At 45.8% G+C, this 26,306-nt stretch overlaps 1 protein-coding gene across 1 annotated transcript in view; it reads left to right on the plus strand.

Moving 5' to 3' along the window:
* Positions 1–26,306, plus strand: part of LOC135108530 (dentin sialophosphoprotein-like) — a 130,689-nt gene that overhangs the window by 35,310 nt on the left and 69,073 nt on the right. The window contains 1 exon segment of the mRNA XM_064019646.1: positions 11,248–11,306. The gene's annotated coding sequence lies outside the window, so the exon portion shown is untranslated.

Consider the following 26,306-nt stretch of genomic DNA (forward strand, 5'->3'; position numbering starts at 1 on the left):
GGGTATGAGTGTTACAAATTATCGCGGGGGAAGACAGAGGGAGAGAGGGGGAGAGGGAGAGAGAGAGGGAGAGGGAATGAGGAGGTTCCTGCCCTTCAACCCTTGGCCTTTGGCTGGTAATCACTTCGTACGGGAGCATTGCATTCCGTAACCACCACCACCACCACCACCACCACCACCACCACCACCGACAGCAACAACAACAACAACAACAATGCAACCCCCCTCCCTCTCTCTCTCTCTCTCTCCCTCTCTTTCTCTCTCCCTTCGTCACCTTACACCTCCCCAGCGTATTAAATGTCATGTATAGTGATGAGTTTGTGATGTTTGAAGTCACACACACACACACACACACACACACACACACACACACACACACACACACACACACACACACACACACACACACACACACACACACAATGATCATCCCCACCACTTTCTCTCTCTCTCTCTCTCTCTCTCTCTCTCTCTCTCTCTCTCTCTCTCTCTCTCTCAGTGTCACGGAGGCCACTCGGATCACAAATAATGGAAGGGTAAGGCAGGTGTTCTTGCCCCTCACTCATCCACCGCCCCTATCCATCTCAGACGGTATTCCTGCTCCACTCTTATTGTCCAGTGTCTCTCCTCTCCCTTGCTGTGTCCAATCCGCTTATTGCCAACGTGTAGGTTATTGTAAAGTTTGGAGAATGAAATCAGGAAGACTTTTGAAGGGATTTTAAAGCAGGAGATCTATTGGTTCAGAGTCTGTGTGGTTTCCAAGTACAAAGCGCCGCTGAAACCGTGTTAGCGGAGACAACTTGAAACTATTACGCCTTTGTCAGCGGATAGTCACGCGTCAGTGGGTGTCCATGACCTTCGCAAACATGTGGCAGTGCTTCTTACTGATAAAAAGAAGAAAAAAAACTTAACCACTTTCACTACACGAGCACATCATTCACATGGCGTATTTGTTTTTTGAAACCTTGCGTGACCTTCACTAACCACCCTCTCCTACACACACACACACACACACACACACACACACACACACGAACAACATCATCCTCATCATCATCTCATCATCTTCCTCTTTTCTTCCCTCGTCCATTCCCTTTCTCATTCCCAGCTTCCCCATCTTCTCTCCCTCCTTCCCCCCCCCCATCCGTCCCTCCCCTCGGCCGACCCTCATCACCTCCACCTCAGCCAGTAAAAAGAGGCGTTATCATCGACGACGTGGGAGATGATCAGCCACAGAGGAAATGAGGAGTTCTTATGGCTTGAGCTCGGTAACAGGAGGAGGGAGGACGTGGACCCTGCAATTGTGGCGAGAGTGAAGGAGGAGAGAGAGAAGAGAGGAGGAGGAGGAAGGTCGACCCGCTGCCTTCCTCGCCTCCTCCTCCTCCTTCAACTGATTTGATGTCATTACCTCTCCCGGTGCTTCCTCTCTCTCTCTCTCTCTCTCTCTCTCTCTCTCTCTCTCTCTCTCTCTCTCTCTCTCTCTCTCTCTCTCTCTCTCTCCTCGGGCGCCTGTCTGTGGTTTTTGGTTTAGTTGTTTTGCTTGTTTTACTGCACGTGCTTGTTGTTGTTGTTGTTGTTGTTGTTGGTGGTGGTGGTGGTGGTGGTGGTGGTGGTGGTGGGGGTGGTGGTGGTGGTGGTGGTGATGATGTTTTCCTTCTTTCTTTCTTTCTTTTCTTTTCCTCGGTTCTGTTTTTGTTCTTGTTCATGTTGTTCTTGTACCTCTTGTTCTTGTTCTTGTTCTCTTCTTCTTCTTCTTCTTCTTCTTCGTCTTCATTTAATTTTTTCCTTTATTTATTTACTTATTCATTTTTTTTTTCCATGCCTCGGTCCAGATTTCACCACGTAATCATTGTTTGTCTCGTTGGGAGGGAGTCGTCAAGATGTGGATTGTTGCGCTACAGTCTTCCCCAATCTCGTCAAGTTAAACCTTATTTTTTCTCCTCCCTCTTCTGCTTTCTCAAATAAGATTATGTTGAGAGAGACAGAGAGAGAGAGAGAGGAGAGAGAGAGAGGAGAGAGAGAGAGAGAGAGAGGAGAGAGAGAGAGAGAGAGAGAGGAGAGAGAGAGAGAGAGAGTGTATACGTATGTGTGTGTGGAAGAGCAACGTTACAAAACAGGACTACAGTGCGTAATATATATAATCTAGAAACACTTGTGCACTACACATAACCCGAACCAAGAAACTCAACCACGCACGCGCGCACACACACACACACACACACACACACACACACACACACACACACACACACACACACACACACACACACACACACACACACACACACCATAAGGGACTATCGCGGCGGGATCACAGCAGGGCGGGACATATAAGGGCCAGCGGGGGAGTGGCTCCTGGACCGACCCACGCGGGAAGAGTTATGTGTTATCGCTCACTTAGCAGCAAAAATGGATGCACTCATTGGGTAAGCCTCAGAGAGAGAGAGAGAGAGAGAGAGAGAGAGAGAGAGAGAGAGAGAGAGAGAGAGAGAGAGAGAGAGAGAAAGGTGGATGAATGTAAGGTGATATAAGGATGGTTGATGGATCTGCTCTCTCTCTCTCAAGGTCGTTTGTAATTCCACTGGTAGCTTAACATTAATTCTGCATCCTCAGTGGAGATAGTAAACACACCCATGGGAACTTGGCTAATCACTCCTGTGGCCTTTGAAAAATGTTCCTTATGAAGCCCCCGAAGCGTTTAAGATGAAGGGCCTCTCCCTCTCCCCTTCCTTGGCTCTCCGCGTCCCTCAAGGCGTGAGGCGCAGCTATATAGGGAGGCACGGGGCGAGGTGGCCATATTAGGGTGCAGAATGAATGCTTATGAGAAAAAAAGGATAATTGACGATGTGCAGGATGTTGAATGTTGATTTATGAAGGGGTGATATTGTTGTTGCTGATATCACTACTGCTGCTACTACTACTACTACTACTACTACTACTACTACTACTACTACTACTACTACTACTACTACTACTACTACTATTACGGTAGACTTGTAAGTTTAATCATGCTTTCTCACTCTAGAAGACAAATGATTCTAAAAAATGATGACATTATTCGTTATTCTATTTCTTGCTCTTCTATAAATTATCCTCTCTCTTCTCTCTCTCTCTCTCTCTCTCTCTCTCTCTCTCTCCTCTCTCTCCTCTCTCTCTCTCCTCTCTCTCTCTCTCTCTCTCTCTCTCTCTCTCTGCTCAAGCTCGTCATATAATTTTCCACTCATCACCTCTATACCTCCCCTTGTCTCCCTTCCATATTTTCCGTCCCGTCACGTGGTAAGGGAACAAAATTATCTCTCCCTTCCTCCTTCCTCCTCCTCCTCCTCCTCTCCTCCTCCTCCTCCTCCTCCTCCTCCTCCTCCTCCTCCATGGCGGTGTGGTATGGGGGAGGTCCTCTCAGGTGTCAGTCACGCTCGCCACACGCTAGTATTTGATTTTCTCCCTTGAGTAGCTTCATGGGATTTGGGGATTACTGGTGGCCGGTCCTCGAGTCCCTCCCTATTACCTTTGGCGGCTCGCGGGAGGAACAAGGGCAGGCGGTGGTGGTGGTGGTGGTGGTGCTGGTGGTGGTTGTCGAGGGTCGTACGTATTCTCAGGCATTTCAGGGTTTTGTTTCGGCTGGTTTTGATTGGGTGTGGTGAAGGTCGTTAATTAAGTTTTTCAGTGTTTTTTTTTTTCTTTGATAGTTTAAGGACTCCACGTCACTCCTGGGTTTAAAGCAAGTCACGAGAAACTTGCTATAACGGTGCGTATATAGTGTTAAACCATCGCTAGAGTCGTGAGAGTTACTGTTTGTTAAAAGTACATAGTCGTGGTGAATGCCGTCACGTTTAATGATGAGGGCCTTAATTGTTTGAAATCGGTAACTTTTTTTTTTTTTCCGTACTAGTACACCTGTAAAGTTGTGTAATTAATGCTTCTGCTTTAATTAGTTTTTCCTTCCTTCCTTTCCTTCTTTCCTTCCTTCCTTCCTTTCTTTTTTCCTTCTTCTGCAGAGGTAGAAAATTAATAAGCCAGTGTTTCCTGTACTGCGGGCAAGAGAGAGAGAGTGAGTGGACGGATGGACTAAAAGAAACATGAATGCACGATGCTCTTAATGTTCTTTTTTTTCTGTAACTGTGTTGATTTGAAGATAGCAGACTAAATTAGCGACCGTAGGATACTTCTGTGTTTTTGCGTACAAAGGTTCCCATTCTGGCAAAGTTAAGCCTCCGCCCACCGCACGCAACTCTGATGAAAACGAGAGCAAGAGCGCTGGACAACTTTTTTTTTTTTTTTTTTTTTTTTTTGGTAATGTCTGTTGCTGATACGAATGGAGCGGCCGGAAAAGTTGGCCAATGTCCGGTATTTCCATTTTGGGCAAAGTTAAGCCTCCGCCCACACTCCACTGAGGTAAAAATGAGCATAATGGGACAGGACAGCTTTTTGCGTCTGTTCTGTTCTTGGCTGCCGTGTAAGGGAGTGCAGTGGCTGTTGCTGCGAGGCGAGGCATATAAGGGATGAAAAAATTATACTAAATGCTCCCCGCCACTCCAGCCTCGCCAGGGATCGCGTGGGCGTGGAGGCTGAGGGGCTGGAGGGACTCGGGGTTGGGGATGAGAGAGGCCCCTTCCTCCTGCCACTTAGACAAACCACCACGCGTTTCCATAATTGGGTTTATAACATCCTTTTTTGCTGGCGCCTCTTATGGACAGGTCTTGGCTGCTGTTTGTTTGTTTCTCCCCTTCATCCTTAGACTCGTATAGTTTTTGTCTGAGTTTTCTATCGCTACTCTGACGGGAATATGAATCGTGCACAGCTTTACAGGCGTGTTTTCTATGCAGCTTTCGATCTTGTTAGGTTTTCAAGCGTCAAACAGCCGTGTGTGAGTAATGGGGAATAGGAAGATAAACAGTAGTGCCTCCATGCCTAGAGACACATATTTGGTACAGCCGCTCGGACTGTACCAGGAAGGCGGAGCTGAAACCAGGAATTGGGAACGGCAGTAAACAATGGACGTCACACTTCATAAACGTAGTGATGTGTGTTCTCAGATTCTCATTCATCTCAAGTAACAAAGTAAACTCCCGTATCTTATCGACATGTCAGTTATCCAAGTCTTCATACTCAGTGAGGTTTTTGAAATGTATTACTGATACTCTGGTTATGTGGTGTTTTTGGAGGCATCGTTATGGCGCACACTCGTCATCATAAGAGGCGCCGCGTTGTTACTAAGCTCCGTTTTGGGCGGCGTCCATCTTGCGGCGCCAGTAGAGATGAGAGTTATGTGTGAGTCATGCTCCGTTCATTCGCCGGTGACAGCCTCGGGGGTGGGGTCGGCGGCGTGCTGGTGCTGGGAGGGGCTACACGCGTCACCTGCATGGCTACTTTGAGTCTGACAGCAAGGTGTTATTACGAGCCTGTTGCAGGACTTGTTTGGACCATCTTGTACCAGTAATGTCTGATTTAAATGTGCTAACGTTATTCTTAGCCTGATTCTTTTTTTCGTCTTCTAATGGCATGTGTAGACTGAAAATGCATCAATGTTATTTTTAGTCCGATTTTTTTATTTTATTATATTTCTATCTTTTAATGGAGTGTGTAGATTGAAAATTTAATGTCCGGCGCCATTTGACTCTGTTGATACCGTGCCGCTCTTATCAGGACACTGCTTTCAATCTTCACTGCCTTGGCGGTGTTCTACTGTTCAGTCAACATCACGTACACACAGACGGCAGGGACCAGGGAGGAAAACAAACAGTACATCACCTCGACTCGCATAGAAAAAGGATAATGCTGACGCCCAACGTAGTGCAGGAAGCAGGAAGCATTGGCGCCAGTGAAACTGAGGCGCGACTGCTGGTGTGCTGGTCATGGGGCGTGACTCCGCGAGGTCAGTGTCTGTAGGAGAAGCGGCGTTGATATGAATTAGAAAGAGATGAATGTTGGACTGGCTAAATCAAATTATAAGAGGATATTTCATAGGAAGAATTCACAGTAAGATGAAATGTAGGGGATTTGAACACGTAAAATAGCTTCATTAGTCTTACCGAGGTAGAGAAAGATCACGTGCCTCCTGCTGCTGCGGTGTTAGAGGTAACCTGGATGTCGCTCAATGCACTGATGATCTCCCTGCGTGGCGCCCTCACTCTCCCGCCGGCGTGCAGCACTAATGTTCTCACGCGCTGCAGCCATCCACGTTCTGTGCCGCTGCCCAAAACAGCTGCTCCGCCGGGCCCGTGTTACCTGCTGGTGTTGCTGTAAACAAAGGCTCCCGGAAATCATTTAATTGGCTAGCCTAACAATATAACAAATTAGTTGGCATCATTCGATTTAACGTGACGGAAAGGCAGCGAGTGGCGGAGCGCGGGAGGGCGGGGAGGGCCGTGCAGGGAGGCGCAGTAGAGGTGGTCTTCCCCTCCTAACACAGCCGGCGGTTACGACCCTTACTGTACCGCTGTATTTATTTATTTTTTTCCCTTAGTTTTTCTTTTCAGCCTTCCCCCGCAGCGAGGATAAACAGGGAAATAAACAGTTAGTGCGGCGTGTTTCTTGGTGTCGTGGAGCAAAACAATGGACTTCTCTCGTGTTTCACTGTCTTCCTTCCCCTCCCCGCTGCGTGTCACCGCCAGAGAAAGAGAGAAGAGAGAGAGAGAGAGAGAGAGAGGAGAGAGAGAGAGAGAGGAGAGAGAGAGAGAGAGAGAGAGGAGAGGAGAGAGAGAGAGAGAGAGAGAGAGAGACTCGTGCCCAGGACACCCTCATCGTTCCACACAACCACTTAAAATCCTACCTCCTCCTCCTCCTCCTAAATGCAGCTAATGACGACACACAAACCTCTCACCGGTCCGGACAATAAAGGAATGATCTTATCCTTCCCTCCTTCCCTCCTTTTGCTCCCTCCCTCCATCACTCCCTCCCCCCGTCCCTTCACGCTGCCCCATACCGCTTCCTGCAGGACTCCGAGGATACAGCAGGGCACGAAGGACGACGAAGGCCGCGCTGAAGGATAAACACACACACACACACACACACACACACACACACACACACACACACACACACACACACACACACACACACACACAAGACGTAAGTGGAAAGGTTTAGCTCGAGGCAGAATAAAAAGTAAAATTGAACTGAAATGTTTTTTTTTTCTTTTGCTTATTTTTTTTTTTTTTTTATTTTGGGAGGAGGGAAAGGCAAGATTACATTTCCTTAAACGCTTTCCTTTTCATGTATTTGTGAAGATTTAACCACTTTTCTTTTTTTTTCTTTTTTTATCTTTGTTGAATCAAGATGTTGCCTCTTGTCTTTCTTTTTAGTTAAATTGTCCTTTTTTTTTCTTTTTAGGGAAGATGTAGCCTTATTTATGTATTTTTAGATGATGTAGCTTTTCTCTTAATTTTTAGACAAGATGTACCTTTTATTCTTTCCTTCTAGTCAAGACGTAACTTCTTTCTTTCCCCTTCATTTTTCCTTCCTTCTCTGTCATTACCAACGCCGTACAAGTAGTTCATTCCTAACCGTCCTGTATCAACGCCACTATCTCCCGCTTCCCTTCCTCGTCGTGGCTGCGTGTCCCGGGTCACGTCACGGCTGTTCACCGCCTCCTGCTGCAGACGTGATGGCGGCGGGGCGGCGAATCATACGAATTTCGACAGCTTCGGCTCCTGTACAGTGAAAGCCTTGTGGGGTGGTCAGTGTTCGCTTCCACGTGATGGTGGCGGGCTTCTCTCTCTCTCTCTCTCTCTCTCTCTCTCTCTCTCTCTCTCTCTCTCTCTCTCTCTGGATTTTTATGGAATTATTCTCTGGATTTTTATAGAATTTAGTCTGTCTCGTGTTCACTTTTTTCTTAATATTGTGTTCTTTTTTCTTCTCTGTAAAACTGTGAATGTGTTTGCTGGGACAGGCGTCTAGGTAGGTGGCTAACGCTACAGGTTCGCAATCCTGAACACTTTAGACTCGGAAGAACTAGTCTCAGACGCCACAAAGATTATATCAACGTGTTTCCCGCACTTGGTCATTCAGAATGCTTCGTGCAACTATCGCTGGAATCATACACTCTCTAAAACCGCAATAACTTTCACCTCAATCACGCAAAAGTAGTCAAGTTATACATACCGTAGAAACTCAAAGATACGAAGCACAATCTTTCGAAGCAACGAGTAATAAGGATTCTGTTAAGACTCCCCAGTGACTATTCTTGAAGTTTGATGCTGTAATGACACTACTCCCACGCACTGTACTCCCTCCCACACCCTCACCTCGGGTCTGTCGTGCAGCTGTTGGCCACGCACTCCGCACTTGTACACAGCTATGCGGAGGACTCGCCAGTGTGGTGGTCCAGACGTGTATGTGTATGTATGTACTGCTTATCTAGTATGCGTACGTGGTTTGCTGGACATCATGTATACTTGCTTTGTTGTTGAATGCGTTGTAATGTTGAAGCGTCAAACTGATCTGTAATGTTCTTATATTCTTGTGTTTCTAGGTTAGTAATAAAAAAAGTGAATAAATAATGACTGAAATCAAATTGGTAACATGAATATAAGTTTTTGTATCCATTGCTATCATTTATGGTGCGAATAGAACATTGCAGGAATTGAAATAAAACAAAAATAGATACGATAAAACGAAATAAATAAAACCAATAATAATAATGACAATAACAACCTATAAGTAAATAAATAACTGTATAAATAACATGGTAAGCGACGTCTTTGTGTAGTGAACGTTATTCTAATACAATTTATGATCAGCGGCTGCCTTGAGCTAAAGTTACAAGATCAAGCTGTCTTTATTATGTGTCTTTGTGTGTGTGTGTGTGTGTGTGTGTGTGTGTGTGTGTGTGTGTGTGTGTGTGTGTGTGTGTGTGTGTGTGCTTGCTCGTCTGCGCAAGGGATTAATGTGGGGAGAAGGAAGAGGAGGAGATGGGGGAACGCAAACAGTCGCATTGGTGGTTACGTGTCTGTATGAAAAGTATGCACGTATTAGTGTTTAGAAAGGTCACGTGCTCCTCACACTGAACACATGGGGAACCTGTCATTTGCAGTGCCATTTTCTTTTTCGTCAGTGGTGTTTTAAGAGTGTAGAATATGACGGCTTGTGTGTGTGTGTGTGTGTGTGTGTGTGTGTGTGTGTGTGTGTGTGTGTGTGTGTGTGTGTGTGTGTGTGTTTCGCCGCTCAATACATCTCAGTCTTCCCTAAGCTGATATAAGTCAAGAAATATTGAAATCTTCTTTTATACTGTTTTGCTCTAATCTATCTTTTATCCACTTCGTCCTCCTTTCCCTCCCTCCTTGGCTTGGCTTGGCTTGGTATGCTCTGGTTCGGTTTAATTTGTTTGTAGTTTGGTTCGGTTTGGTTAGATTTATTTTGACTTGATTTGGTTTAGTTTGGTTAATTTGGTTCGGCTTGGTTTGGTTTTGCTTTGGTTGTGGTTTGTTTTAGTTTGTTTGTAGTGTAGTTCGGTTAGTTTAGTTTGATTCGGTTTGGTTCGGTCTTGGTGTGGTATACTTTCGTTGAGTTTGTTTGTAAATGGGTTTTGGTTTGGTTAGTTTTGTTTGATTTGCTTTGCTTTGGTTAGGTAGAATGACGTAAGGTAACCGAACCCAACCTAGCCAACCCAAGGTGCAGCTGGGTTAACGAATCTCCATGTAATCCAGTAGTCGTTAAAATTCCCAGCACGCCTCGCCTTTAATGACGCCTCGAAGTACTGGATTTCCATATCACCATCATCCTTCTTCCTCATGAAACCACTACTTTTTTTTTTCCCTTTCTCTCTCTCGCGTGCTAATTTTACGACACAATATTCGGATCCTCTTAAATAGCACCTCTTAAGTGGCTCATTTCCACGTTACTCTCAGCCTCTTCTGGCAACACAAACCCTGCACTTTTCTCCCTTTCTTTTACGTGTTAGTTTTGGAACACGATCCCCTGCCTCGTAATATACCGAACTTCTGACGCCGCGTTATTCATGAGGTGAACGCTCTCAGTGGCTGCACACGCCATAAAAACGCCATAATCAGTATCATAACATTTCCTCCCAGTAACATAATCCCCTGAACTCGCCTGCACCACCACCACCCACATTCCCACTACCACTCCCACCCTCGATTCACTCTTAACCACTCCAGCTCCGCCACCACCAGCCGCCAGTTGCCGCTACTTCAACACAGCACCACAAACAAACCCGGAAGCCGCTCGGGAACTCACCAGCGGCACATCACGGGCGGCAAACAGTAGCCTCATTAAGATATGACTCCCACCCGCCACGCCCCGCGCCCGCCACGCCCCTGCGCCCTCAACACAATGGCGCGCCGCTCACCCATCAGGACGGAGGCACCTCGCGCATTACATATCAAACACAATTACCGACACAGCAAACCCTTGGCACGCTTCACGCTTCGGTGCTCACTCAGGCGGAGGAGGAAGAGGAGGAGGAGGAATGAAGCAGCCGCAGGCGGGGAGAAGAGAAGGAGAATAGGCGCAACAGCCGATACGAACAGCAAGGAGCAGGGAAGTAGATAGGAATTGGAGTAATTAGCAAGGTAGGGAGCCGGGAAGGGCGGGAGGAGGAAGATGGAGAGATAGCGCAGGCCTGGATAAAGGGAGGCGGGGGAAGGAACGCAGGGGAAGGGAATAGCGTTCGTCTCAGTAAAGGGAAAGGGAGGGTAGGTGTGAGAGAGAGAGAGAGAGAGAGAGAGAGAGAGAGAGAGAGAGAGAGAGAGAGAGAGAGAGAGAGAGAGAGAGAGAGAGAAGCACAGTCATTCAGGTAAAATAAGAACATATGAAAGGATGTTTTTCTTTACATCGACGAAGAATTTCTAATATTGTGTAGTAGTGTTATGTAAAAAAAAAAAAAAAAGAAAGAAAAAGAATACAAAAGAAAAGAAAAGAGAAGTGGCAGAGAGGAGGGGCAGTTCTGGGACGGCCGCGAGGAGCCTGTATGCTGCATTAGACTGATTCTGCGTGATGGAAGTAATATCGCGGTAGATAATTGTGTGAGTTTTGTCTCGATGGCCGTGGAAATCACACTGCCTGCGTGTCCACTACGTCATTTGTGTGTGTGTGTGTGTGTGTGTGTGTGTGTGTGTGTGTGTGTGTGTGTGTGTGTGTGCAAAATAGAGACGAAATAAAGACACGCACACACACACAATACCACCACCACCACCACCACCACCACCACCACCACCTCCGCCACCTCTAATAATCTTGCGGCTCCAGAATCAATCAATCAACCACTAATTCTTTCTCTCTTTCCCACAGGTATGATGAAGGCGCGATTCTACCTGCGGCTTCTGTGCTCGGCCCCGGGAGACAGCTAAGTGTGTGTTTGTGTGTGTGTGTGTGTGTGTGACAGGTAAGGTGTTGGTCAGTGATTGGTGTAGAGTAGATGGTGTTGTGTTGTTGTTGTTTTGTCATTCTCTCTTTCCTTTCCTTCTCATCTTTTTTTTTTTATTGTTCTCTTTCTTTTCGTCTTATACTTTTATTCTCCTTTCCCTGTCCTTTTCTCTCTCTTCCCATCTCCTCTCCTCTTTCGCTTTTCTTCCTGTTTATCTCTCTTATACGATTTTCCTTCTTATCTATCTAGTGTTATCCTTCTCCCTTTTTCTTCCCTCTTCCTTTGTTGCATCATTTTACTCTTTTATCTCTATGTCATTTTCTCTTTCCTCTTTTCCTCTTGTTACAGCACTTTCATCCCTCTCTTTTCCTTTCCACTTCTTATCTCTTATCTTCTATTCCTCTCCTCTTCTTTCATCTATATTCCTTAATCTCCTTTCCTTTGTTTCTTTTTATCTTCATTTCTGATCTCCTCCCTTTTCTCTTTTTTTACTTGATCTATCATTCCAATCTGTTTTTTTCTCTTCTATCCCTGTCTCTTCTCCTTTTCTATTCCTCTCGTTCTTTTCGTTTCCTTATCTCTGTCTTCCCTTCTCCTTATCTTCTGCCCCGCGTTCTGTTCCTCTTTTTCTTATTCTTCTCTCTCTCTCTCTCTCTCTCTCTCTCTCTCTCTCTCTCTCTCTCTCTCTCTCTCTCTCTCTCTCTCTCTCTCTCTCTCTCTCTCTCTCTCTCTCTCGTCCCTTCCCCAATATTTCTTTTTATTCCTTTTCATTCTTTCTCTCCTCCTCTTACTGTTCCCCCTCTTCTCTCCTCTTTCCTTCCCTCTCTGTACCTCGATTCAGGCCGGCCTCCCGTAGCGTGAAGTTCGCTACACAACACTGGAGACACTTTAATGTTAACTCTCGAAGGGGGAAAAAAGTGGGAGGGGAGAGAGAGAGAGAGAGAGAGAGAGAGAGAGAGAGAGAGAGAGAGAGAGAGAGAGAGAGAGAGAGAGAGAGAGAGAGAGAGAGAGAGAGAGAGGGTGGACCATTAGAGAAGGTAGGAGGAAGTTTGACTTTGCATTTTTTTGTGTGTGTGTGTGTGTGTGTGTGTGTGTGTGTGTGTGTGTGTGTGTGTGTGTGTGTGTGTGTGTGTGTGTGTGTGTGTGTGTGTGTGTGTGTGTGTGTGTGTGTGTGTGAGGTTCGGACTTGTTTTGTCTTTATGGCAAAAGTTCGGTGGATTTTTTTTTTTTTTTTTTGGTATAGAGAGAGAGAGAGAGAGAGAGAGAGAGAGAGAGAGAGAGAGAGAGAGAGAGAGAGAGAGAGAGAGAGAGAGAGAGAGAGAGAGGGAAGGGGGAATAGACAGACACTTAAACAGACCAAACATTCGGGTACTTAAACATACATCCATCCACCCATCCATACATACATACATACATACAGGCAGACAAACAAACAGACACACAAGCACTCGAACAGGCAGACACACACACACAGGCACTATATAAGCAGAGACGGGCAGACAGACAAACACACAAACAAACAAACTCTAGTTATATAACAGTTTTAGCTTTTATGACAAATGGAAGAGTTATTTAGCGTATCTAACTAAGTATAACATTAAAAACTTCAGGAATTTTAACACATGGAATTTCAGGACGGTAAGTAGTATAGTAATAGTAGTAGTAGTAGTAGTAGTGGTAGTGGTGCTGGTGGTGGTGGTTAAGTGGTAATAAAACTATTGTGGGAGGTGATAGTGGAAGAGGAGTCGGTGGTGGAAGATAGGGTGACAGTTGTGGAGGCAGTGCAGGAGATGAGGAAAATGAGGAGTGTGGCGGTGGTGAGGGGAAGTTGGGGGTGGGGATGGGGGAGGCAAGTGTGGTGAGTGTGCTGGGGGCGGGGGTGGGGGAGTGGCGGCGCCGTGTCGTGGTGCGGGATAGCCAAGCAGGAGTAACTAACATGCCGTCATGTGCCGTGGCGGTCGCCTCTATTACTTACACAAACACACAAACCTGCCACAAGCTCGAGGACCCGCCAAGCAAGTCCCTCCTCCTCCTCCTCCTCCTCCTCCTCCTCCTCCTCCTCCTCCTCCTCCTCCTCCTCCTCCTCCTCCTCCTCCTCCTCCTCCCCCTCTTCTTCGTGTCTGGCAGGCGACGGAATGTCTATTGTCTCTTGGTCGTCCCGCCTCGGTCAGATCAGGGAGGTTGCATGTGGTGCCTTGAAGTGGACGCTGTGGTGGCTGTGGTGGGCGTGTCTGCGCACCACCACCACCATCACTGCCACAGCAACAGGTTCAGACGAGTGACAGCAAGAAGCCAAACTTTTCCGCCTCCGATGCCATTATTTTGTCTTCATTTCATCACGTCTTCCTGCTTATCACGCCACGTCACCGCCACGCCAGGGTCTCTTACGCCATACTAAGCACGAGTATCAACGCCGCATGGTAATGTACACCATATGACGTTATTGTACTCTTCATGCCACACTGCCGCTGGAAGTACACCACGCTGCGCCACACTACGAGAAGCAACATCATTACACTCAACTGCCAAATCATGTTCGTTCACCACACCACACTACACCACACGGTAGAAACTGACGCCACATCAGAGGAACACATCCAAGGAAACCAGTACAGTAACATAAACTGCTCCCAGAAAACACCACGCTGCGCCACATAACACCACAGCATACCACACCATAACACAGCACAGCACAGCACAGCACAGCACCACACTATAGAGAAAGCAATGTCACAACACAAAACCCTCATTTCACCACACCACTGAAATCACATCAGAGGAACATCGTACCGTACCACAGTACCCAATACACCACCACCACCACCACCACCACCACATTGACATGCATCATGGTCTGGGGTGGACGAATAAAATACAGCACCACAATACACATTAGCTGTCGTGTAGTGCATTTGAAAGTAAAACAGCGATGCAACATGTATGAGTGTGAGGATGAAAGCGAACTACTGAATGTATACCAAATAGATAGTGCTATAACCAGTAAATAACTAGAAATGATGAAAGTGGAAGGAGATATACGGACACAAGAGAGAGAGAGAGAGAGAGAGAGAGGGGGGGGGCGATGATAATGATGATGGCTGAAAACAAACAGATCAAAAGCAGAATAGAGACAGAGGATTGTAAGAGAAACACATGATACCTACATAGGGACAAAAAGACAGAGACAAACAGACAGTAGGGAAGACACAGAACAATGTAAGACAGGTAGACAGGTAGAAGGTAATCGAGAAGGTGAAGAACAAGGTGAGAGAAATAAATGACACCAGACGAAAAGACACACCTGTAGTAATAGTGCAAGTCAAGAGAAAGAGAGAGAGAGAGAGAGAGGGAGCATACGTAGAGGATTATGGGGAAATAGAAAAGAAAGGCAAGTAGGTGGTGGAAAAGACGAAGGATGTGCGAGGAATCCTAGATGGCCAAAGACGAACAGATAAATAGGTTTCTGTCACTGCCACGTCCTTGAGAGAGAGACTGGAGAGGCGAGAAAAGGAAAGAAAAGATATAGAGAAAGGTTAATATCTCAAAGAAAGATTGGAAGAAAGAAAAAAACAGCAGAGTATTGTTTCTCTTATATTACTTAATACAAATATTACAACTGCCCTGTTGAGTTCACTAGAGTAACTCAAAAGATCTTTCACACCACCACCACCACCACCACCACCTGCTATCCAGTCTCACCACCTCACCACCAAAATATCAAAGTAACCCAGCATATTTGAGAACCTTCCGGAGTAAAGGTTGAGGCAGCATAAACAACTGCATTCACCACAGTGCCTCGCCGCCCTAGCAACCACACCATTTGACCGAGGCACCATACTGTAGTGCTTCCCGCCAGTACTGTGCCATATATCACCACCATCACACCGCCACCATTACCTCAGCCATTAACATCAATAATGGAATAGGCACATACACATTAGGAGGAACACCACCATCACCACCGCCACCACCACCACAAGCACAGCACACTACCACCGCCACCACCACCACAAACACAACACACCACCACACTTCACAAAAATGTATAGACCGTGCTGTTGTTGTTGTTGTTGTTGTACTACTACTACTACTACTACTACTACTACTACTACTACTACTACTACTACTACTACTACTACTACTACTACTACCACCACCACCATAGTCATTACTTAGTATTATTTGGAAATGGCGTCTCTCTCTCTCTCTCTCTCTCTCTCTCTCTCTCTCTCTCTCTCTCTCTCTCTCTCTCTCTCTCTCTCTCTCTCTCTCTCTCTCTCTCTCTCAGTTACTCCAAACGTGGTTGCTCCCCTGGGTCGTTTAGGCCTCACGAGAGAGAGAGAGAGAGAGAGAGAGAGAGAGAGAGAGAGAGAGAGAGAGAGAGAGAGAGAGAGGAACATAAGGTAGGAAGCGTGTCTCATAAATAAAGTGACAGGTGGACACGCGTATGGGAGACTCGACAAGGTGTAGCTACAGGCGAGGAACAGGTGGGGTGAGATAGAGGACAGCACTTCATTACTTACCGGAGGCTGCCCTCACCTGGCTGCCTCATCTCACCTGCTTTCATTCATTCATCCATCCCTCCATTGGTGTTTTCTTGTGTCCTTTTGTTTATTTATTTATTTATCTATTTTTATTTTTTTTGAATGGGAGGGGCATCCACTGTGGTCTTTTGAGTGTTATACTGGTGGGTAGTGTAGTCTGGTGTAATAATAGCTTAACTCAATCTAACTTAACCTAACCTAACCTAACCTAACTTAACCTTACCTAACCTTACCTTACCTTATCTTATCTTATCTTATCTTATTTTATCTTATCTTACCCTTCCTTACCCCTCTCTCTCTCTCTCTCTCTCTCTCTCTCTCTCTCTCTCTCTCTCTCTCTCTCTCTCTCTCTCTCTCTCTCTCTCTCTCTCTCTCTCTCTCTCTCTCATCCACCCACCCACCCACTTATTCACACACACAACACAACACCACGCGCGCACATTTTTTCCCCTCACGTGTCTCGGTCATCATCGGCGCAGCGGGAGGAGTCACAGCCGCCGCGCCCCTGCAGGCACACGCCCCATCAGCAGCTCGTAAGTTCGGTATTTACAGCTGGTCACTTCTCGGCACACGTGTGAGCGGTGGCGAGTCCCCCGTAAAAGTGGCAATAAAAGTCATGCATAGAGATAATTCTTGGACATTATAGTTTCGCCACACACGCACGAAAGCAGACGTGGAGGCAGGGAGGGAGGGGGGAGGGAAGTGGGGAGAGGGGAGTACTGTAGGAGGGTGAAGGGTTGGGGGAGTGTAAAGGACGGAATCACGAGCAGAAAATCAACGTTAATGGGAAGGATAATGCAATGAGAACATGCGAAAATTTATGCAGGAAGGAAAATTCATGTGATTCTGCTTCTCTTACTCTGCACTTGTTTGTTTTCGCGTTTGTAATTATCTACCCTAACACACACACACACACACACACACACACACGCAGATACATACACAGGTGAACCTCTCCGCTGCTCTCACACCTGTACCTGTTCCGGGGTTCATTTATTCTCCCGTAAATCATATTGATCCCGCGACCTGACGTGCTGGTAGAGGAGGAGGAGGAGGAGGAGGAGGGAAGCGCGTGGTATCTGGTTATAGTGATGGTGGTGGTTGTGGTCGTCGGTAAATAATTTTTTTTTTTTTTTTTGGTGGTGGTGGTGGTGGTGATGGCAGTGGAGGTTGTGTTTCAGTGTGGTATTTTTGTTAATTGATTGTGGTAGTGTGTGTGTGTGTGTGTGTGTGTGTGTGTGTGTGTGTGTGTGTGTAATAGGGAGAGAGAGAGAGAGAGAGAGAGAGAGAGAGAGAGAGAGAGAGAGAGAGAGAGAGAGAGAGAGAGAGAGAGAGAAAGCAAAGTGAGCAACTTATAGATATGAGAGAGAGGAGGAAAAAATAGAAGAAAAAGTAAAAAAAAAAAAAGGGGGGGGGCGGTGTCTGGGCGGGGAGGGCGGGGGCGGGGGAAGGGGATGACTACGGCAGTGGGGAGTGTAGCAGTAACTTATACATCGAATACTTCAAACCTTCCCCCCTCTCATTTTTTTTATCTTATTTTTCTTTCCCCATTCAATTTTTTGTGAACTCCTACACTTCAATGAAACTTACTCTACCTTTCCCCTTTCCTCGCCGCATCCTATCTCCCTGCCCCGCCACGCTGCCTTGATCTCGTCACTTGAAATTGGACGTGTAAGGAGGAGGAGGAGGAGGAAGAAGAAGAATATGTTTAGGGCTGTATTGTAACCTAACCGCGCAAGTCTGTGACAAATGAAGGAAGGTTGGATTGGTGTATACAAAAATAATAAAAATAATGATAAACTTGAAACTGGAAACGTAAGGAGGAACAAAAAGATTGGTGGTATTCATTAGGCAACCCCGCAAGCCCTCGTGACAAATGAAGGGAGATTGATCTAGTAAGGTAGCAACGAACACGAGTCACACACACGCACTACGTTTTTTGTTGGCATCATCTCTCGTTTTCTTTACTCGTGGTGGCGTTGGCGGTGGTAAAGATGAGTAGGTGGTCAGTGGTGATACAGGACCTGGTGTAGTTATGGTTCTGGTGATTATAGGGCCAGTAGTGGTAGTAGTAAATGGTTATTGTTTATATAATCGTGTATGTCTGTATGCTGTAACGTATTCGCCACGACAGATGATATCCAATCTTCACACGGTTTAATTAAGTTTCGCTTTGGTTAGGCTTGGTGAGGTTAAGCCGGGTTCAGTTAGATTTGATTTGATTGGCTTTGGCTTTGTTCGGTTTGGTTTGTGGTTAGGTTAGGTTGAGATGGGTTCGGCTTGTTTTTTTGGTTAGGTTTGGTTAGATGAAGTTTGTGAAGATTATGAAAAAAAAAATATATATATAAATTCTACATAATCTTATCGTAATCCCATAATTGTGTTTCAGAAGACATTAATGCCACGATACTGAAAGTGCTAATCTACTCGTACGTATGTTCCGTCACCCACTAAGAGAGTCAGTATGAGTTTGCAAAGTATATGTGCTGTGAAATGGTGTACTGTGTTATGTATCCATCTAGCCAAGGTGATACGGTGTAGATGATTAAAGAGAGAGAGAGAGAGAGAGAGAGAGAGAGAGAGAGAGAGAGAGAGAGAGAGAGAGAGAGAGAGAGAGTGAGAGAGAGAGTCGTAGTAGAGTAAAATGTAAGTAACCATTATGCCTCCAAAAAAAGGAGAAAAAAGAAATAGTGAGGCAGAAAATGAATGCCCCTTAATGCGAGGGTATCAGGGAGGGGACATTAAAAGGGATAGAGGGCCATTAAGGGAACACGAGGAGGGATAAAGGACGCGGCGTGGATTGGTTCGCATGCCCTTCAAGTTGTTAGGAATTCTACTCAGATGAGGAATCGATACAGCACCTTAATGGCCCTAGTTAGCGGCCAGACCAGTTACTAAACGTTAAGGCAATAAAAGAAAGGATGTTTGTGTCAAATGAGTACTAACAAAAATAATAATAAAAAAAAAAAATAGAGTGCTGTGTGAATTTCCATGTAAATTTGCAAGGGTGGTGGTGATGGTGGTGGTGGTGGCGGTGGTGGTGGTGGTGGTGGTGGTGGTGGTGGATGACATTTGGAAATAAGATGGTCCATTCACCGCTGTCAGTCTGTAAATAATATTGCGGTTGGTCACGTTCACTGTCTCTTTCCTTGTGTGTGTGTGTGTGTGTGTGTGTGTGTGTGTGTGTGTGTGTGTGTGTGTGTGTGTGTGTGTGTGTGTGTGTGTGTGTGTGTGTGTGTGTGATGTATGCATGGTCACGAACAAGCCAGTGTATGGATCTATAGAATTGTCGTTAATGTAAATGCAAAACTCAACTACGCACTAGTCTTAGTTGAGAGAGAGAGAGAGAGAGAGAGAGAGAGAGAGAGAGAGAGAGAGAGAGAGAGAGAGAGAGAGAGAGAGATTAAACATGGCTATCACTGAGCATTGTTTAGGAATATTCAGTATTTAGAAAAGCGCAATGGGAAGGAAGTTTTGAAGTATAGATAAATAAAAATCAGGGGCCTTTCATTCCCTCTTCGCTCATCAGGTGGCGTCATGATTAGGTTATCTTTAATTGCCCATAAAAAAAAAAACGTAATTACTGCGATTATTTAACCACTTCATAATCATGTATGTAAAACTGAAGTGCTGCGATTACTTCAAGCCGAACGAGAGGTAAAGCAGAAGTCTCGTCTTGAACACACTCCGTTTTCTGCGCGTACTCGGCGTTCATGTTCTGAGTTGTGTGTGCTAAATCTCACTCCAGTAAATTCTGTCTTTGAAGGTTCCCCGGTGAAAATTTTGTCCCCCCTAAAAAAAAAATAAATAAATAAATAAAATGAAATAAATAAATAAATAAATAAATAAATAAATAAAATAAAAGTTCATGGTAATCCCCCCAAACCTAACTTGCCACTTTCTCTCTCTCTCTCTCTCTCTCTCTCTCTCTCTCTCTCTCTCTCTCTCTCTCTCTCTCTCTCTCTCTCTCTCTCTCAAGGGGGAGGAGGAACATTTTAAGCAGAATATCGTGGGGAAAATTATAGCAGAGGGAACCTGCAGCGTATAAATCCGGAGTGACGGTGTTTGCGTGTCTGGGGAAGGCAGTCAGTGTGCTGCCCTGCATGGCGCTGCATCAGATGGCACATCCCCGAGGAGCGCTGCGGGAGATGCTCTGCTCTCTCACCATGACTATTTTCAAAGGCCACAGAAATCATTAGCTGGGTTTTCAAGAGTGTTTCTTCTGTTAATGGTGCAGAAATCTTATTAATCTGTCTCTAGAATCATAAAAACACTCTTAAAAACCCGTGTCATCTCAACAAGAGCCTTTGAATGAAGTGGAGATGCGGCGCAAAAGCGTTTCAGAATGTGGTCCAAGAGACACTCAACACCCCGCAGTGGAATCCAAATATCAGATGTGCAGGACAGTTGTGCGGGCGTGGGTGTGGCCGCCTCGAGAGAAGGTGTGTGGAGCGGCCCCGCCCACTCCCCACCTGTATTGTGGCAGGTAACAGGCTGCCTACCACCTGCACCGACGCCATGTTGTTTCCCGCACACCTGCTGAGACTCACCTGCAGCCAGAAGCCGTGAGGGGGTGGGGGTGAGGAGATGGGATGAGAGGAAGAGGTCTGTCAGCGGCGGCGAGGGAAGGCAGCGTGATGACTGAATAAGGGAAGAAAAGGCAAAGAATGGGAGGCTGCTTAGTGGGATGGCATGGCGAGGCAAGGTTGTAGGGAGGATGAGAGCCGCGTCTGAGCAGGATAAGCACAGCAGAGCACCCGCGCACTTACGCTCCTAGACAAAGTTAATCTGCCGCACACGCCTCTCCCGCGTTAACCCTCGAGGCCTTCCGCTTCCCCGCTGCTCGAAGGTGAAGACAGCGGGGGTGGGGGGTGGGGAATAGAAGCCCCAGGACGTGAGATATAGGATCGTATTCTGAAACACTTCTGCGCCGCACTTCCATTACATTCAAAAGCCTCTAGTTGAAGTTACGCGAGCTTTTAATGATGTTTTTTTTTACAGTTCTAGTGGCAGATTAAACCGATATCTGCGTTATTAACAGGAGAAACGCTATTGAGAGTCAGGCTGATCATTTCTGTGGCCTTTGGAAGCAGTCTTAATGAGACAGCAAAGCGGTTCAGAATACGGGCATTGGACACACACACACACACACACACACACACACACACACACGTATATCGCAGTAATTAAGGAAAGGTATCACGTTTATAATAGACTCGGTGTCTCTTCACTCTCCATACGGCGTCCACACAAAATTAAACAAAGATTTATTAAGTCAGTGGTTGTGTGTGTGTGTGTATGTATTTCTCAGACTGCGGTGGAAACTCTCTCCACTCTCACCCGGTCCACTTGAAACACACACTCCAGCGGCCACTCAGCAAGGTGATTGAGGTGACACATGTATAGCAAACACCCACACTTTTGGAGGTCAGGGTTTATGATTGAAACACTACTCTCATTCTCTCTCTCTCTCTCTCTCTCTCTCTCTCTCTCTCTCTCTCTCTCTCTCTCTCTCTCTCTCTCTCTCTCTCTCTCTCATCACCGTAAGAACTAAATTGGATATTGATTTGAACTTTGTCATTCTTTTATTTTGTAGAGGCGCATCGCGAGAATTCTATTTCTTATTCTCAGCTCAGTGCCTGCTTATCCTAATGTCAGAGAGAGAGAGAGAGAGAGAGAGAGAGAGAGAGAGAGAGAGAGAGAGAGAGAGAGAGAGAGAGAGAGAGAGAGAGTGTGTGTGTTTAGCGCATAATTTTAACAGGATGCAGAAATGAGACCTTCTTTAAGTCAACAAGCGTAAGGAAGTGTGAGGCAGAGGAGGGAGGAGTGGTGGTGTGTGTATATGACAAGAGAGACAAGCAGCCTTCGTGTCGTTAGCTGCATGTTGCCAGTCTGTATACACTTGCATCACCACCTGCATGCCCCGCCGCGCCGCTTAGTCACGCCTGCTGCATTAATTCATTCACCACCACGGACGACTACTAAACTCTGTCACCAATTCAGAATAACAGTAAATACAAAGTTGTGGATGAGTAGAGATATGTTTTCAACGCTTCCTTAACAAAAACATCGTAAGTTTCTCTCCATACATCCAGAATCATACTAAAGTGATATCATGGTGGTGAAATAGTTAGTGGCTTCGTATCAGCCAAAGGGGTATTCTGGCTTGTATCACATGACGTAAGGATCCGAAGCGTGGTTCTCGTCAGTGAGTGTGTTGAGTCGCCCGCCAGTGTCACCCCAGCAGCTGTCAACATCTTGCAGCCGTTTCCCGCCGCGCCGCTCGCTGCTAGGGGTGTCTGAATTTTCCTTCTTCGAGAGTCGCAAATAGACCACCTCTTCTTTGGGGTCTTAAATGGTAAGTGGGGATACACTCAGGCGTACACACACACACACACACACACACACACACACACACACACACACACACACACACACACACACACACACACACACACACACACACACACACACACACACACACACACACACACACACCTTGCTTATATATGCCCATCTGTCTGTCTGTCTCTGTGTTTTCTCTCTCTCTCTCTCTCTCTCTCTCTCTCTCTCTCTCTCTCTCTCTCTCTCTCTCTCTCTCTCTCTCTCTCTCTCTCTCTCTCTCTCTCTCTCTCTGCAACATCATCATCTCGTTACGATTAATTAAATACCTGAAGATAAATAGAATTCGCTGCTCGCCTCACGCTCAGGCTTTGCTGTTTTACCTGCAATGGAAAAGAACCTTAATTACATTTACAAAAAGAAAGAAAAAAAAAAAGGGAGGGGGTCAAATTAAAAACTCCATTTCATCATGCAATAGAAGGCACTTTGAAAACAATACACGTGCGCAATCTTGTCGTTGTTAGCGAGCTGATTAAATGAGGAATGTTCTCTCTAATGAAATTCAATCAATTGACACATTTTATTTCAAAGTTTTTACGACGCGTTCACTTTTTTTTTTTTTTTTTTTTTGTGTGTGCCTTCAGTGTCCCAGAAATATGAGAAATTCCTGCACTCTGAATATTAAACAGCGATGAGAGATGATCATTCTCACATGACAAACACGGATAAATATTTTCGTCCGTATTTTTCCCCCAGACGAGGCTGTAATATGAGGGGGTAAAAAAATATTATTCCGTTTTACAACAAAATATTTTTCGTCATATATCGCAGCGGTGCTTCCTCATTTAGTCAACAAAGGTGGCAGACAGGTATCTCGTCCACCTCTCTCTCTCTCTCTCTCTCTCTCTCTCTCTCTCTCTCTCTCTCTCTCTCTCTCTCTCTCTCTCTCTCTCTCTCTCTCTCTCTCTCTCCAGTATACCTTTCCCTTACCTTCCTTTCTCATTGTCCGTCCCTCCCTCTCCTCCATCTTCCTGTCTTTCCCTCAGCATCCTCCTCTCACTCCCTCCCGCTTTATATCCTTCCCATTTCCCGGCAAGCCCCCATTTCCCCCATTCAATGTCTACGTTCTCCAGCATATCCCCATCTCCCATCCCCGCTTACTTTCCCTCTTTCCTCCCATACTCAATTTTTTTCGTAATTCTTCTCCCCTCCCTCCTTTCCTTTCCGTATCTCTCCATCTTTCCCTCCCACAAGAAGGCATGGAAGAGGAGTAGCGTGGGAGGCTCTGAAGCATAGAGGGGAAGGGGAGGAGGGTGCGTGTTCCTCCCTCACGCAGTGCACGACACACACCACACCGCACATGACACAGGCGACAAGACCCCGAGCGCTTCCTGACTCGAGCGGGTCACAACTGTTTCATGAAGCTGCAGTTTTTGTGTGGTACTGAATCTTTGGAAAGTTAATGATTTTTTTCTCGTTTTTGTTCTTTTCTGTTCTTTACTGGCGTTCGTTAAAAGGGAATATTGCCAATGTTTTTTTTTTTTTTTTTTTTTTTTTACGTAATGCTTGGTTAGGTTGAGTTAGTTGGGTTGAGTTTGGTTTTCGTTCGTTTCCGCTTGAGGTTAGGTTTGGTCTGGTTTGGTTAATTTTGGTTTTGTTCTGGTTCGGTTGTGGTTCGGTTTGATTGAGTTAGATTTTGCTTTTGTTTGGTTTTGGTTTCGATCGGATTCGTTTCGTTTGCCTTATGAAGGTTAGTTAGATCGCAAAGGATTAAATTTCTCATTCCTCGCAAGTTCGAAATACAAATGAACACTTGATTTGATCTTGAGTTTACGGGGGAGAGTCTTACAATTCCTTGAGTTTAGGTGGACAAGACAACTTAGGCCTTCTTTATCTTTTCTTTTTCTTTTTTTCTTATTTTTGCAAGAAGTATAAACCAGATGATTTATTCGCTTGATCTGATAACGAGGCAATGGTAGCGTCATGGTGCGAGTGTTTACGTTTCGTCTAAGCTTACTGAAGTGTGTTGGTGAGGAGATGCAGACAGACCAGACAGCCAAAAAGATTCATGACCTATTATTAAGATAACCACCACCACTGCCCTTCAGTCCCCAACAGCACCTCCTCTCATGAACCAGCTTCGGGTCACGCCTCATGGACGCTGTCATAATAAAGCGAAACACACATACACACACAAACACACACGCACACACATGAAGGCGCCGTATTAGTGAAAGGAAGTTAATGAGAAGTGAAGGATTGCTGCTTGTATCACGCACTTGACGCTTTGAGAGAGAGAGAGAGAGAGAGAGAGAGAGAGAGAGAGAGAGAGAGAGAGAGAGAGAGAGAGAGAGAGAGAGAGAGAGAGAGTGTGTTCAGAATGCTTGTCTTATAGCCACACTTCGCCTGTTTGTGTAGCAGTGGTGGTAGTGGTGGTGGTAGTAGTAGTAGTAGTAGTAGTAGTAGTAGTAGTAGTAGTAAAAGAAAGGTGTCAGTCAGTGCAGGTGCAGTTTTACGTTTGTCGCTTCCGTCATACAACACTCATTAATCGTAGAGCTCGCATGTCCTCATGTTCTGTTAAACGTTTCAAGTCTCCAGGATGTTGTAACTTTAATACGCTTAGAAATCTCGCGTGGAAGAACAAAATAATAACATAAACTGATCGTAGCGTTGTCATAACAATAATAATAGTGACGATAGATTATTGTATAAGATAATAAATACGTTAAAAAACAAAAACAACAACAAAAATAAATAAATCACAGAATTCACGTAACGCACTTCTAAAGCCAAACACCAAACACATCACCACATGTAAACATCGAACCGAGGCACAAGACGCGGAGACAAGCAAGCAACCAAGCAACCAAGCAAGCAAACAACACTAATGGCGGAGGAACGTGGCACGCTTAGTGTTGCGTCATTAATAACAAGACTTGGGACACCCATTATGCTGCGGCGGGAGGCGGGAGGCGGAAGGGAGGACAGGGGCAGGGGGTTGTAACAGGAGTGTGGAAGTGGTGTGGGTGGAAGGGAGGAGTGTGGCGGGGCGGTGTGAGGAACGGGGGAGTGGCGTGCTAAGAGAGGTGGTAGGAGTGTGTGTGTGTGTGTGTGTGTGTGTGTGTGTGTGTGTGTGTGTGTGGGTGGGTGTGGTGGGTGCGGCGAAGTGTTGCTGCAGGAGATGGTGAGTTTATATCAGCACTGCGGTGAGGAAGGGAGGAGGAAGTGGCGGGAAGGTGCTTGGTGGAGGGAGAGAAGCTACGAGTAGGAGGGAAAAAGGATAAGAAAAAGGAGGAAGAGGAGGGGAGAAGCGTAAGTGGCTATGTAGCGGAGAGACGGGGGAGAAAGAGGGGAAGAACAGGATGAGAGGAGGGCGAGGAGGAAGAGGAGGAGGAGGAGGATAAATAGAGGGATGCAACAGCTGTGAGTGGAACTTGCTGATAACTTTAGGGGACTTTACGCGGGCGGGAGAATCACGCCGACCAGAGCAGACCAGGCTACCCCAGACCAGAGCAGCCACTTCCTTCCTTGCGCTTTTTCACTTACACTAATGCGCTACTATTTATTTACTTTCTTCTGTAGTCTTAACCTTCATTGTTCCTTTCCTCTTCCTCGTTATCCTCCTCATTTTATCTCCCTTTAGTTTTTTATTTATTTATTTTTTTTTTTTTCGTGTATGGGGAAATATTGGCCAGTGGTAACGAAGTATCAGAGAAGGAGGGATGTAATGATAATCTGCTGTTTGTGTTTTTCCATGTCTTATTATTAGGGTTTTGCAGTTGCTTCCGGTTTTCAAAGGCATGTGTACGTGGAGATGTTGGGATTACTCTGTGTGACTCTCTCCTCCTCCTCCTCTTCTTCTTCTTCTTCTTCTTCTTCTTCTTCTTCTTCTTCTTCTTCTTCTTCTTCTTCTTCTTCTTCTTCTTCTTCTTCTTCTTCTTCTTCTTCTTCTTCTTCTTCTTCTTCTTCTTCTTCTTCTTCTTCTTCTTCTTCTTCTTCTTCTTCTTCTTCTTCTTCTTCTTCTTCTTCTTCTAATACTACAGAGAGAGAGAGAGAGAGAGAGAGAGAGAGAGAGAGAGAGAGAGAGAGAGAGAGAG

This window comes from Scylla paramamosain, chromosome 2, assembly GCF_035594125.1.
Source record: "Scylla paramamosain isolate STU-SP2022 chromosome 2, ASM3559412v1, whole genome shotgun sequence".
NCBI lineage: Eukaryota > Metazoa > Arthropoda > Malacostraca > Decapoda > Portunidae > Scylla > Scylla paramamosain.